At 52.2% G+C, this 14,641-nt stretch overlaps 1 protein-coding gene across 6 annotated transcripts in view; it reads left to right on the top strand.

Annotated features, from left to right (window-relative positions):
• Positions 1 to 5,011: 5,011 nt before the first annotated feature.
• Positions 5,012 to 14,641, top strand: part of SEMA4D (semaphorin 4D) — a 123,237-nt gene continuing 113,607 nt past the window's right edge. For 4 of the 6 annotated variants that reach the window (XR_009008680.1, XM_057548862.1, XM_057548864.1 and 1 more), the window contains exon 1: positions 5,012 to 5,188. The gene's annotated coding sequence lies outside the window, so the exon portion shown is untranslated. The remainder of the gene's footprint in view (positions 5,189 to 14,641) is intronic. The other 2 variants (XM_057548857.1, XM_057548856.1) reach the window with 1 other exon arrangement.

Genomic DNA, 14,641 nt, shown 5'->3' with positions numbered 1-14,641 from the left:
CGTTCTAATCCTGTATTTTACTTTATGCATTTCAAAGCATATTCCGAAAAGAGGTCAAGAGTTCACTAAGCTCTAGGAGCTCAAAATGAAGACCAGACTAAAAGAGAAACACAGCAAGAAACAATTGTAGCAAAGCCTGGTGCAGGCGGTGATTGAGAGCCATGTAAGGTGACATCACAGCAGGAGGGGAGGCTCTGCTCTGCCCAGGGTGTGGGTGGGAGGGTGGGGTTGGAGAAATGATGCTCCAGCTGTAAGGCCTGATGGGCCTCTGCCAGAGGCCGCATGTCACAGGGAAGTGCTGTGGCTCGAGCAGCTGGTGGCGTAGGTGGCCCTTGGGGGTCGGGAAGGCGTTGCTGCTGCAGGTCAGTTGAGGACACCAGCTCTGGTTAAAGTTAATGGTCAGCCAGGGCAGCAGGCCAGCATCCTGTTCTGCGTCCCCGATTTCCACTCTCCCTTGTTCCAACTGGGGTAGCGCTCAGCGGCTTTCACCAACCCTGCTCTCAGGAATATTTACACTCCATGAATACGACAAAGGAAGCCTTGATCAACCACGCTTTTCATTTAGCAACAGGGAAAGTGCTGGGGAAGAGTGTGCATGAGGCCTAGATTACACCCCTTAACCAGAGCGAGTTAGTACTTAGTGATCTGACAGCTAAAATACTGCTCGAGGCACACAGAACAATGAGGACGGCTCCAAGGCCTTCATTTATATGCTGCTGCTGGAACGCAGCTTTCAAGAGATGAGTGCTCCTTGTTACGTGGGGGTCCCAGGACGGCAATGGCACAGGAAGATACTGGGGGCCCCGACCATTCCCTCTGCAGCTGAAGAAGGTGCTCTGATAATGAGGTGCCCAGTGGAGACCCGTGAGGACCCTTCCTCTTAGGGAGGCTGCCAGGAAATGGGCCTTCTCTGGAGTGGGGGAAGGAGCAGGGAGGGGTGGGGCGACAGTTATGCCATCAGCTGCCACAGCATGCTAACAGCGGAGGTCTGGTCCCATGCATCCCAGGAGCACTTTTCGGTCACATTCAAAGGGTGGGAATGTAAGCTGGGGCAGCCATTATGGAAAACAGTATGGAGGGTCCTCAGAAAACTAAAAATAGAGTTACCGTATGATCCAGCAATCCCACTGCTGGGCATTTACCCAGATGAAACTCTAATTCAAAAAGATACGCATACCCCTATGTTCATAGCAGCACTATTTACAATAGCCAAGACGTGGAAACAACCTAAATATCCACCGACAGGTGAACGGATAAAGACGATGTGGTACATATATACAATGGGACACTACTCAGCCATAAAAAAGAATGAAATAATGCCATTTGCAGCAACATGGATGCAACTAGAGGTTATCATACTAAGTGAAGTAAGTCAGAAAGAGAAAGACAAATACCGTATGATATCACTTATATGTGGAATCTAAAATGTGGCACAAATGAACCTGTCTCCGAAACAGAAACACACTCATAGACATAGAGAGCAGACTTGTGGTTGCCAAGGGGCAGGAGGTTGGGGGGGGATGGAGTGGGAAGTTGGGGTTAGCAGATGTAAGCTCTTATATATAGGATGGATAAACAACAAGGTCCTACTGTACAGCACAGGGAAATATATTCAGTATCCTATGATAAACCATAATGGAAAAGAATATAAAAAAGAATGTATATATATATATATATATATATATATGTATATATGTATAACTGAATCACTTTGCTGTACAGCAGAAATTAACACTACATTGTAAATCAACTATACCTCAATTTAAAAAAATAGTTCAGATATGTGAGGGGATAAAAGGACATAAAAGTTTAAGAGAGATTACTCCTTGGCGGTAAAACTGAGAAAGTAAATAAATAAATAAATTTTGGTGTTAAAGAAAACAAAACAAAAGACATTTCCCTGGGCCTGGAAGAAAGTGGGCAGAGGTTCCCCAGACATCACCTCAGCCCCCAGGGCCCGTTTCTCCGGGGGCCACAGCCCTTTGCTTTGCCAGCCCATGTGCTAAGCCCTTGTTCACAGGCTTGGGCTCTGGGGCTGTGTACCCTTGGCTGCAGGTGAAACGCATAGGGCCAGCTCTTCTAGAAAACATTTCCTCCTTTGCTCAAATACTCCCCGTGTTGGCAGTCTTTAAAACTGCTCCCAGCCAACCACACACAAGTTCCAGTGCGCACGGAGGAGCAGAGGTGGAGAAATGGGTGTTTCTCATGTCCCTTGGGCCATGGTGGAAGCCCAGTGTAGTGGTGCAGTCTAAACTGACACAGTTTCTTATTTTTTTTATTTTTAAACTGACACAGAGTTTCTTTTCATGTGGGATTTAAATATCACCTAGGCAGTCACTGTGCTCATCCACACGGAGATGCATCAACCTTCTGACAGGAAATGTAGAGAGACTTCACAAAACGTGACCTAAGTATCCAAACATTTGGCATTTCTGGGGAAGCTGGAAGACAAATTGGTGGAAAGGATGTCTTTGATGTGTTTCAGTTTAGTATTGGAGGCGGGCAGGGAGTGGGTCAAAAGTGACACAAGATTACCATCCCTGTGCACAGGGCTCCTTTGGTTATTCTTCTGAAGGAGTTTAAAATGTCCCATAATAGAATGTAAAACATCAACAAGAACGAAAAGACAAACTGGGTCAGTTTGTGTGATCCGGATGAGTCCCTCCCAGGTGCTGGGTGGTGGGAAAGTGCTGTCATCTCATTGAATCCACCCCTATCTCCTTTATACAAATGAGGAAACAGGCCAAGAGAGGTTTATTTTGATTGTCGAAGGTGCTGAAGCCGGAAGCATGGGCTCCGGGTCAGGCGTGCTCAGTCAGTCTCTTCTTTGCCTGGCCACCCTTTGCTTTGTCTGAAGAGGGAGCAGGCAGGGGTGCAGCTGCCTTATTAAAGACAGCGTGGCACGGTCTAACAGCTGAGAGAGGTTCCAGGGGTCAGCTCTTCTGCAGGCCCCCTCCAGCGGTTTACCGTGGTGGTCCCAGAACCTGTCTAGACGCTGGCCCTTTAGGACGTGCTCCTCTGGCAGGCAGATCTGCCAGGAAGCACTCACAAGTGGGAGGAAATCGACTCTCTAATCTAATTTCCACCCATCTGTCCTCGTTCTGCCCTTCATAACCCCGCAGGGTAATCCTTCTTCCCGGACAGCTTTGCAAATATTTGGATTCCACCATCCTGTGCTCCACACGTGGATCTTCCAGACTGAAGGCTCCCCATGTGTCAACTAATTCCATCCATATTACCAACAACTCCTACGGCCTGCTGGTGGCCGTCCTTAGACCCCAAGCAAGGGCACCGTGTTCTGGATGAGTCGGACTAGTGAAGAACACAGGAGAGTACTGCCCCAGGTCTGCAACACTGGCTTTTACCGATCCAAAGAACGGGTCCCTTCTTGGGGCCTAGGATGCCGTTAAAACAGCCCTGCCCTAATCTCTTCCCATCAAGTTTTAATCCAAATTAGATGGCGAACACAGATTCACAGACTTCTCCCACTGGAAGACAGCTTGGAAGGGACATCTCCCCCATGTCTTTCTCATACAGTAGCCAACGATGAATGTGGGCCACATGGTCCTGGGGGCTTTACCCAAGATTCTCTCCTCCGTGCTCAGCAACCCTTGGAGAGATACTCACCTTGGGAAGGGCGGGACAGGGTTCACAAGGTCACCCTGGAAGCATCAGAGCCAAGACTCAAACCGGAGTCTATCAGAGTCCAGATTCCAGGTCATGATCTCTACCTACAAAGGGTGAGGGGGTGAGCTCCTGGCAACCCCTAACTGCACCCTTGGCACTAGCTTCACCATCTTAGTTTTGCTGGCCCCGCTTCGGTGTACTGGCCCTAAGGCCTGCCTCTTGGACTGTCAGCATGGAAAGGTAACTGGCCCCTGAAGGGAGTGAGGCTCTCGGGCCTATTACTGATCATTTAGGAATCGCTTCATTTTAAAACACTCACCCTGGCTCTCAGTGGCTTCTGGGCATCAGGAAAGCGGCCTCAGGTGCCCTGGGAGTGTGCCTGCAGCCTGGAGATCTACGGCCAGGCCTCGCGACAGAGCTCCCTGACTCCTACACATGGGGAAATCCTGGCTCGTTCATTGGGAACTGTACCCCTTTCACTGGACAGCATCCCTCAGCAGGCCTACTGGCCAGGCCAGCCACCTTCCAGGCCTGTCACTTCTTTCTCCAGGGCAGAAAGGTTTGGAGCAGCCTTCGGAGGGTACCTAGGTCCTCAAACCTGTGGGTTAGTATAAATGTGTGTCACCAGGGGTGTAGCAAATGGTGAACACGAAACAGGCAGTTGGCATGGGGGCAAACAGAAGGGCTGCAGCAAATCCTAGATTGGTACCAGCCTGCTTTACCCTGGAAAAATAGCAGGAGGTTTGGTTTGGAATATTCTTATACAAATCAGATTTGCTTGGAAGCAAAGGAGCAAGTGTCCTGGGAGCCCACATGCTTTGTCCACACAGTGTGCAGGTCAGGTCCCCAACACAGCTGCACCAGGGCCTGGGGGTTCAAGAAATCCTGGAGATTTGGGGGAGCCTGGAAAGGGTGGGGTCAGGTCAGGCTCCCAGATGGGGCAAGCTGCTCCATTAGCAGGTGGTGAGGAGGGGTTAACTGGGCACTTCATCAGAACCTGTGTTGGACCCAGCAGAGAACTGGCCAGGACAGGGGCTAGCCTCTGGGAGCCTGGAGGGTAGGAGACGAAGGTGGGAGGTGGTGAGGGAAGAGGACAGAGGGAAAGTGTGGAGGTGGGAGGGAGGTGAGGTGGGAGGTGGGAGGTGGTAGGGGCCAGCGGGGGAGGTGGGCGGGGAGGAGCAGAGGAAGGTGAAGAAAGGGGCGGGAAAAGGGGAGGGACGGAGAGGGTAGGGGAGAGAGGAAGAGGGCGGGGAGCCGGGCGGGGAGTAGGAGGAGGCAGGGGAGAGGGGGAGGGACGAGAGAGGAGGCGGGAAGGGGAGGAGGGGAGCAGAGGAGGGGCCTGCGCACCGCCCCGTGCCCTCCCTCCCGCGCCGGCCTCCGCGCCCTCGCGCGCCGCAGCATCCCCGCGCCGCCTGGCCGCGCCGCCGCTCCGCTCCGGGCCTGAGAGCCGGCCGCCGCCGCCGCCGCCGCCGCCGTAGCTGTAGCCGTAGCCGCCATTCCTACGCCCGCGCTCTCTGGGCCGGGCACCGCTGGTCCGCGCGGCCAGGACGCACCGCGCCAGGTAAGGGCCGGCGAGCAGAGGGAGGGCGCGGGCCGGGCAGGTGCGTGGGGGCGGCGAGACCCTCCCCGGGCTGGTCCCCGGAGCCCTCCCGGAGCTCCCGCCCCGAAGCCCCGTGACTCCTTCCCGGACCCCCGGACCCTCACGGAGTCCCGTTCCCGGAGCTCCCTGACTCCTCCCCGGACCCCTCCCGGAGTCTCCTCCCTGGACCCCCAGGACCCCTCCCCTCCTCGGCTCACTCCCTGCCCCGGCGCGCAGGTGGCTCGGCGGCGCTGGGGCGGCGCTGGGGGCTCGGGGCGCGTGGCCAACCCTGCCCAGGGGCGGGGGCGGCGCGTTCGGCCAGGCCCGCCGCTCCTGTCCACCCGGCCCCCGCCCCACTCCGGCCGTTCGGGCCTGGCCAGGCCCCGCGGCTTCTATTTCTGTCTCTGAGGCCGCGGATCCTGGGCGCTGGACCCGGAGCCGCGCACTCAGACAGGTGGGGCAGGTCGGGGCCCTGGTGATGAATGCTGCAGGCCTCGGCTTCCTTTAGGGTTTTGGCTGCGTGATTCTAGAACAGCCAAGGAGAATCAGCAGCCTTAGCTCAGGGCTGCACCTGTTGCAGCCGCTTGGTGAGCTGCAGGAGGCTGAATCCACTGGGGTTTTGCCAATGCAAACATGGAAAGGAGAGTTGGGTCGTGGTGATCCTCTTCGTTTATTTGATTTAGTATTGGAGGTGGGGTGCATGGGAGTCTGGAGGTGAGCAGTTCACCTAAAATGAGGCCTAGGCCTCATTGTCAAGGGCAGGGACCTGCTTTCTGGAGCGTTTGCCATGCGAAGTTGTTCTGCTTTTGATTTGAAAACCTCCCCTTGTGTTAAGCACATCCAGGACTTGGGGACTGTGGCCAAGTGCCTGGCTCCCCTGTTCTGAGTCTATTCAAATCCAGTAGGCGCCACCGAGCGGAAGTTTCCTTTCCAAGGGGTAGAGTGACATCCGTGACCTGTCACCTCATATCTGCCCCAGGCCTGGGGCCTGCCTTCTGGCTGCCTGGGGGCCGTTATTTGGGAATGTTTACTGTGTCCCAGAAACAGACTGCCTCGGCCAGTGCTGAGGCCAGGATTCTGGTAGAGATAATGCCCCGATTGTCACTTGAACCGTTGGTGTCTGTGCATAACGTCTGCAAGAATAAAGAAGAATAAAGCAGGCCTGCTCTGAGTACTCCAGGCACCAGGTCCTACCAGGGATAAAACCTACAGGAATGAAGGAATGGTGAGGGACACGCTGGGGCATTTCTGTGGACGAGGACTGTCCCCCCCCACCCCCCAAGAGGCTGGACCTTCAGACTGAACAAAAAAGTGTTTGTAGTACAGCCAGCAGGTAAACCAACTAAAGAAATAAAAACTAATTGCTGGCACTGAGAGGCAGCCCTGCCCAGGTCCACTCTTGCACCGTGTTTCAGGACCCCGAGCTGGCATGGGAACTGGCTCCCTGTGATTGTTGGAAAATGCAACCTTTCAGAGACGCCTCCACTGGTAACCGGGGTGCTCTGGCAGGCTTGCTCAGGGTCCCGGCAGATGGTGCATCCACCCTGGCTCAGGAGTAGGGGGCAACGCCACACCACACAGCTGTCCAGCGGGTCTGGGGGCAGGGAGATGACCTTAATGACATCATTCACTCGTGATCTGTTCCCCTGTGGGTCATCCAAGGCGGGTTTCATCTCAAGTGCCTTCCCCACACCAGGCAGGGATGTCTAGGCCAGTGCTTGGGAGTGCACACTAATGGCTGGCTCCGAGTGACGGGGGGGGAGGACCATCCGCTTGTGCCAGCACATAGCAAAATCAATAATGTGTTGCAGAGATCAGTGGTTTTCTTGCTGGTCCTCTGTGCTTCTAGAGGGAGCCTGCCTCTCCCACACTGAGCATGGACAGGCCCAGGCTTCCCGCCCCTCCCTCTGGGTTCCGTTTCTGGTGGGGGGGATGGGGGGTTCGGCCTGGATGGTGGCCAGGAGCCTCTTCCTAACCCCTTGTTCTGTGTGATGAGCCTGGGGCCGGAGCTCTTGGGTTGGCAGTTTGGACCCATGTTCCCTCCCCACCACCAGGAGTCCCCAGTGTCCCTGGGTTAGGCCCCTGCTGCTGTGTAAATGAATTGGCTTTCTGATTGTTCCATAATTTACAGCAGCCTTCCCCTCATGCTAAGAAGTTGTTTGACCAGAAGAACTCCTGGGAAGGTGATGTGGCAGGTAGTGGCTCCCAGTGCCCCCAGTCCCCCATCCCCAGGCTCTTCTGAGAGTGATAGCAGTGGCCACTTAACTGTCCAGGCCTGCAGGGCGCTGTGGGGTGAAGCTGGCCATGTAAGAATACACAAACGAACTTGCCGTCAGTTGACTGTCGAGGGTGGTTGCTGGAAGAAAGACTACCGTCCTTCCTGGGGCTTGGCAGGTGCAGCCTCCCCAGCGCCACCTGTGCCACTGGGGCCCGTGGCCACTTGGGGATGTCTCGGGGCGTCACCCGAGAGCAGGCCGGTCGGGCAGGCTCCTCTGCACTGGAGACTCAGCACAACTCATGGCCATTTCAGCCTGCCTGCTGTCAAGAGGTGATGTGGGGAAGTGGAGATTTATTAAGAGGAAATAACTGTTGATTCAGTCAAGTGGAGACAGCGTGTAAGTGGGCCTCATCTGGAGCTGGGGGTGGCGTTTCTCGGTACGTCAACTAAGGTGATCTCTGGGATAGGCAAATTGGCTCATCCCAATTCCTTGGAGTGGCTCACTTTCCAGCTGCCTGACCCTTCCCGAGTGCATGAACGTTTACCTGGCAGGGTAGTACCTGGGCCAGGCATCACAGCAGCCCAGGTGTCGTTCCCCCATAACTGCCTTCCAGCGTGCCCTTGTGATCCTCCAGTGGGACAGGGTCCCTTATTTGCTGTGAAAGTCTCAAGATGCTGTCTATGAAAGTAGAGACTGCACCCCCACCCCCACCCCCCGCCCCGGTCGTTTCTGCATAGCAGCCGGGATTGCAGGCTTTGAACAAAATGCAGTCAACCTGCGTTTGACCCAAGAATCACTCCTTTCAAAAATTATGGTATTTATGAGACAGTTGGACATTTGTTGAGTGAATGATGATTTTAAAGGATAATTATATTCCTTAGTAACAGCATTGAGGTTACGTTGAAGCAATCTTTAGCCTTTAGTGATAGATACTGGAGTTATTTGCAGAGGAAATGATACAGCATTTGAGATCTGTTTCAGATTAGCACGGGTGGGGGTGGGGTGGGGTGGTGGAGAGGCAGGTTGTCCATGGTTGGATGGTTGTTGGCTCTGGGTGACCATACCTGAGAGTTCGTTATTCTGTTCAGGCCACTTCTGTGTATTTTTTTTTAGTTTCTTTTTTTTTTTAATTATTAGCACCTTTAATTATTATTTACTTATTTATTTATTTATTTATTTATTTGGCTGTGTTGGGTCTTCGTTTCTGTGCGAGGGCTTTCTCTAGCTGCGGCAAGCGGGGGCCACTCTTCATCGTGGTGCGGGGGCCACTCTTCATCGTGGTGCGCGGGCCTCTCACTATCGTGGCCTCTCTCGTTGTGGAGCACAGGCTCCAGACGCGCAGGCTCAGTAGTTGTGGCTCACGGGCCTAGTTGCTCCGCGGCATGTGGGATCTTCCCAGACCAGGGCTCGAACCCGTGTCCCCTGCATTAGCAGGCAGATTCTCAACCACTGCGCCACCAGGAAAGCCCACTTCTGTGTATTTTTGAAATTCTTTATCATAAAAAAGTTAATTATCTAAGAATCCCATTCCCCCCCCCCCCAGAATGCCATAGGATCCTTCACTTCATGAAATAGTTGAGGTTTACTTTAAAAGAAGTGCCTATGTATTAAGTGAAAACACTGCTCCTTAGTGTAGACTGTATGGAATGATCCCTTTTATGCATGTGTAGGTAATAAGGTGTAGAAGCATCTGGAAGGACAGATGCTGTGTACTGAACAGATGATGATGGAGTGCCACTGTGGATGAGTGGGGCAGGCACTGCTCCAGGCTCTCAGGACATAGCTCCAAGCAAGAGTGATGGTCCGGCTAGCAGCAGGGGTGGGAGGGAAGGATGTGTGTGTGCATGCGAGTGTGTGTGCTTGTGTGCTGAGGGAGGGTTGAGAAGGGGGAGGGTGGGAGGAGCAAGGGGAACCTATCCTTTCAACCCCATGTACTTCTGTGTGGTTTGTTTCTTTTACAGTGGGATTATTTTTGTAATGATAAAATGTATTTTTAAGAAGGGGTCTCCATTAGGAAATAGAATAGCCTATTTTAGGGCTTCCCTGGTGGCGCAGTGGTTGAGAATCTGCCTGCCAGTGCAGCGGACACGGGTTCGAGCCCTGGTCTGGGAAGATCCCACATGCCGCGGAGCAGCTAGGCCCGTGAGCCACAGCTACTGAGCCTGCGCGTCTGGAGCCGGTGCTCCGCAACAAAGAGAGGCCGCGATAGTGAGAGGCCCGCGCACCGCGATGAAGAGCGGCCCCCGCTCGCCGCAACTGGAGAAAGCCCTCGCACAGAAACGAAGACCCAACACAGCCATAAATAAATAAATAAACCCAAAGTTTTAAAATAGAATCATTTAAATTCAGTATAAAAAAAAAAAAGAATAGCCTATTTTAAATATTAAATTTCTGAATCTAAATTCTAAATGGATTTGACTGGTAGGAATTCATGTTCCTACACAACTTAATAACGGATGATGTGGCTTAAATGAGGCATTCAATGAATCGATAGTCACTGATGCTCCGAGTATGTGATCTGTGGGCCATGAAAAAGAGACATTGATACCCTGACCTCGGCAGTAGCGGAGACAAGACCCAAACCCTGAAAATTAAACAGCAGCATCATCTCTCAATGGGGGCAGTAAGCTGAGGGACCCTCCTGGGCCTGGGCCGTGGGATGGGGAAGGCCCGCAGCTCAGACCCACCATAGTCCTGTTTTAAGTGGAGAACCACATTCCCTTCCATGGGACTTGGCCCAGAAACAAAAGCAAAGACGGTCCAGGGCCTCCGTGGGTGGATTTCCACTGCTAGTTGGATGACCTGCCACTGTGGGGCTGTTCCACACATTTTTAGCAGTTGCTGTTTTTTCATTTAGTAGAGGGTATGTTAAGTCACTTTAATCTATACCAACAAAAAAGCATAAAAATCCTACATCCACAAAGTAAAAAAGTACAAGTTTTCTGGGATCCTAAGTTTTCTTTTTTTTTTTTCTTTCTATTTTCCTGTCCTATTGCAAGAAATTTGAGTTGCTTAAGCACCAGAATATAATCTGCTTTGATCTAGCATTTGGGTGTTGTTTGGCTCTGACGCGTGTTTTGATTTTGTTTGCAAGGACACTACGTTCCCGGGGGCCTGCCCTGAATAAGGGCCTCAGCTGGACCCCACTTTGTTCTCACCGTGTGTTTGGGAGTTTTGTTTGTCGTTGTTGTTTACTAGTATTTTCCGTGGCCGTGGGAGGGCACAGCCAGGCCTGAAGCAGAGTGGCTCTGCTCTGAGCCTGGGGTCTTGTCTGTGTGGCCGTGAGACGCCTGCCATCAGAACGGGCTGTAAATACACAGTCCATTTTCCCATTGAGATCAGACATGTTCCTGGCATCTTAGTGCTTCCCAGAGGGCTTAGGGATCTTGCCCAAGTAGAGCTGTGCTGTCCGGGCATTCAGGGCACACAGGAGGTCTGTGTGCTTTGTAGGTGAGGTCCCATCATTCATCTTTCTTGAGGTGAAGGAATTAGATACCTTTAAGCCGCCTTTCCACTCGCAGATTTGTCCACTTCATGGAGTCTCACCATTTCCCCCAACAAATGTTTATTGAGCTCCAATTGCAGCAAGAAACCAAGAGACAGAAGGCTCTCCCAACTTGGCACTTATGGTCAAGTAGCGGGTGATGGAAGGCTAAGGAGAAGAAATAAATCAGAATGTCATGCATTGGGGCCATAGTGCTATTGTGGGGTCCAGGTGCTCGAGGGAGCCAGCAGTTTGGGGGAGTGTGAGATTTGAAATCAGGTGGCTGGTGGGCTGACGGAGGAGGTGAGGAGTGACCCAGGGGGACATCCCAGCACACTGTAGGAAGACCAGAGGGCGGGTGAGGCTGGAGCGGAGGAGCAGCTCCATGCAGGTGGTGGGTCTGGCTAGATTCTGGTATGTTGTGAAGATGGAGCCAACAGAATGATTGGAGCAATAGAGGGGTCCAAGGTGACCCCAAGATTCTTGGCTCGGGCAACCTGAGGGATGGAGTGGGCATCATCCTGAGATGGACTCTCTGTGGGCAGAGCAGTTGTGGGGAATTCGGGAGGGCGGCTGGCTCTCCAGATAGTACCTGTGAGCTCCTTTGCTGTCCATGTGCTGGCGGTGAGGGGCTTTTCAGGCAAGTGAGGCTGGAGTTTGGGGGAGTGGCCTGGGCCCGGCAATCGACCTGGCTACTGCCGGCACACAGGTGTGATTTTTAAAGCTGAGTCAGCACAAGATGGCAGGAGAGTTGGATGGATGGAGGAGAGGAGAGGTCCAAGGTCAAGGGACCAAGAAGGAGTACCATCAGGGCAGGAGAAAGCCAGAGGTGTCGGGGACATCCGGGGCCATGGGCAGATCATGCATGGGGAGGAGGGGCTGCCTGGCCAAGGAGTCCAGTTAGGCGAGGACTGAGAATTATCCTTTTTTTTTTTTTTTTAATTAATTTATTTATTTATTTTTGTCTGTATTGGGTCTTCGGTTCGTGCGAGGGCTTTCTCCAGTTGCGGCAAGCGGGGGCCACTCTTCATCGCGGTGCGGGGACCGCTCTTCATCGCGGTGCGCGGGCCTTTCTCCATCGCGGCCCCTCCCGTTGCGGGGCACAGGCTCCAGACGCGCAGGCTCAGCAATCGTGGCTCACGGGCCCAGCTGCTCCGTGGCATGTGGGATCTTCCCAGACCAGGGCTCGAACCCGTGTCCCCTGCATTAGCAGGCAGATTCTCAACCACTGCGCCACCAGGGAAGCCCTGAGAATTATCCTTGGAGAATTGACCTTAGCAACATGGAGGTCATCAGTGTCCCGATGAGAGGTGTAGGGGAGTGGTGGGCCAGGAAAGGGGGAGAAGGAGAGCTCAGGACAGCAAGAGTCGGTAACTTTTTCGAGAATTTTGCTGTGAAGGGGGCGCTGAGAAATGGGGAGGAGCTGATGGGTGTAAGGATTTGAGAGAAGCCTTGTTTCAGGTTTCTGTCCTGAAGGGAAGGACGGAGTAGAGGGGAAGAGTGATGAAGAAAGTGGGCTGGGGCCCTTGCCCAAGTCCTCCGATAGGGACAGGTGGGAGGCCAGCTGTTCCCCCCGCAAGCAAACTTTCATTGGCTCTAGTGCCCCTCTGCTTGGCCCTGAGGTGTGCAGACAGGGGAGAGGAGCCAGGGCCTCAGAGAATGGTTATGGAAGCTTGTGACAGCAGAGCCTCTGAGTACGGCAGTGGGTGCCCAGGGGTGATGGAGCGCTCTTGGGTGGTGAGCACAGAAGGCCTGGAGAGCTGAGTTTGCTAGGCTCCTGGGCAAAGGGTGGATGCCCTCCTGGCTGAGAGGACACCTGTGCAGGGCAGGAGAAGGGCGAAGGGGGACCAGGTCCACTGGCCTGATGGGCCTGGCCAGGAACAGAGGCTGAAAGTGGGGCTGTGTCCTCACAGCCAGAATGTGAACATTTCCCTCCTGATGTTAGCCTGGCATTTCCTATACATAGGCCCCAGCCACTAGCGAGGATCTGCGTGTTATCTGCAACACTGCCTTAATTCCATATCCACTGAACGCTATGTGAATGAGAGAGAGAACCCGTCTGCAGGAGTGGTTCCTATGCCAGCGGCATCACATCCCCCGAACTTGCCACAAGTGCAGGTTTTCACCTCTACCCCAGACCCCCTGAATCAGAAGCTCTGTGTTTTAATAGGCCACCCAAGGCTGGGCTAAGCACAGCCTGCCCTTGTGGGCTGCACTCTGGAGGGCAGACAGGAGGACAGAGGCAGGGCTGTGGGCCTCACTCTGGATGTCCATTAGACTTGGGGTGTTTGCCTGTAGAAACAATGCTTCGTTAACCAGTTATTATTGAGGCATAATTTACGTACAATAAAAGGTCTACTGTTTTAAGTGCCCTGTTCAGTGAGTTTTGACAAAGGTACACAGTTATGCAACCGCCACCATAAACATGATGGAGGCCAGGAGTGGATGAACTCTGGCCTGCAGGTCAGGTGCACCTCACGCATTCATGCACCCACACCATCCCTGGCCACTATCAGCGGGAGTTGAGCAGTTGCAACAGAGATTGTTTAGCTGTGAGCCCTCCCCAAATTTCCTGTTGCCTCTTTGCATTCAGCCCTCCACCCAAGCAATCACTGATCTGCCGAAATTAGACTGTTATGAGATTTGTTTCTTTAAGAGTTTCAAAATGGAAGCATGTATTGTAGACTCTGTGTCTAGCTTCTTTCCCTTGGCACGTTTTTGAAATTTGGTACACGTGGGCGTACCATGGTTTATTAATTCATTCACCTGTTGGTGGATGTTTGGATTGCTTCCTGTTCGAGGTGGTTGTGAATAAAAGTGCTGTGAGCTACAACTCAACACAAAAGGATAAAGAACCAGTTGAAACATGAGCGAACGTATTATTATCTCCAAAGAAGGAAGACAAATGACAAATAAGCACATGAAAAGATGCTCAGCATCATTAGTCACTAGGGAAGTGCAAATCCAAACCTCAGTGAGATACCACTTCCGTCTCACCAGAATGGCTTTTATCAAAAAAAGAGGAAAATAATAAGTGTTGGTGAGCATATGGAGAAATTATAAATTTCATACATTGCTTTGAGAATGTAAAATGGTGGAGCAACTTTGGAAAATAGAGATTCCTCCAAAAGTTAAATGTAGAACTGTCATATGACCCAGCAATTCTACTCCTGGGTAAATACCCAAAAGAATTGAAAATAGATATTCAAACAAAAACTTGTATACCACTGTTCATAGCAGCACTGTTCACAATTTGGGAACCAACCCAAATGCCTATCAGTGGATGAATGAATAAATAAATGTGGTCCCTCCCGACAATGGAATATTACTTAGCTGGAAAAGGAATGAAGTACTGACATGTGCTGCAACATGGATGACCTTTGAAAACATTATGCTAAGTAAAAATAGTCAGACACAAAATGCACATGTTGTATGATTCCATTTATACGAAATGTCCAGATTAGGCAAATCTACAGAGTCAGAAAGCAGATTAGTGGTTGCCAGGGCTTGGGGCAGGGGAGAATGGGAGCGACTGCTTAATATGTATGGGCTTTCCTTTGGAGCTGATGCAAATGTTCTGGAACTAGATAGTGTTGATGGTTGCATACCCTTTAAAATGGTTAAAGTAGTAAATTTTATGTTATGTGTATTTTACCACTATAAAAAAGATATAAAAAATGCTATATTCATTCGTATGCACATCTGAGTGCAGACAGGTGTTCTCATTTCTCT

The sequence above is a fragment of the Balaenoptera acutorostrata genome, chromosome 6 (genome assembly GCF_949987535.1).
Source record: "Balaenoptera acutorostrata chromosome 6, mBalAcu1.1, whole genome shotgun sequence".
NCBI classification, from domain to species: domain Eukaryota; kingdom Metazoa; phylum Chordata; class Mammalia; order Artiodactyla; family Balaenopteridae; genus Balaenoptera; species Balaenoptera acutorostrata.
This window is presented reverse-complemented; position numbering and strand designations above follow the sequence as displayed.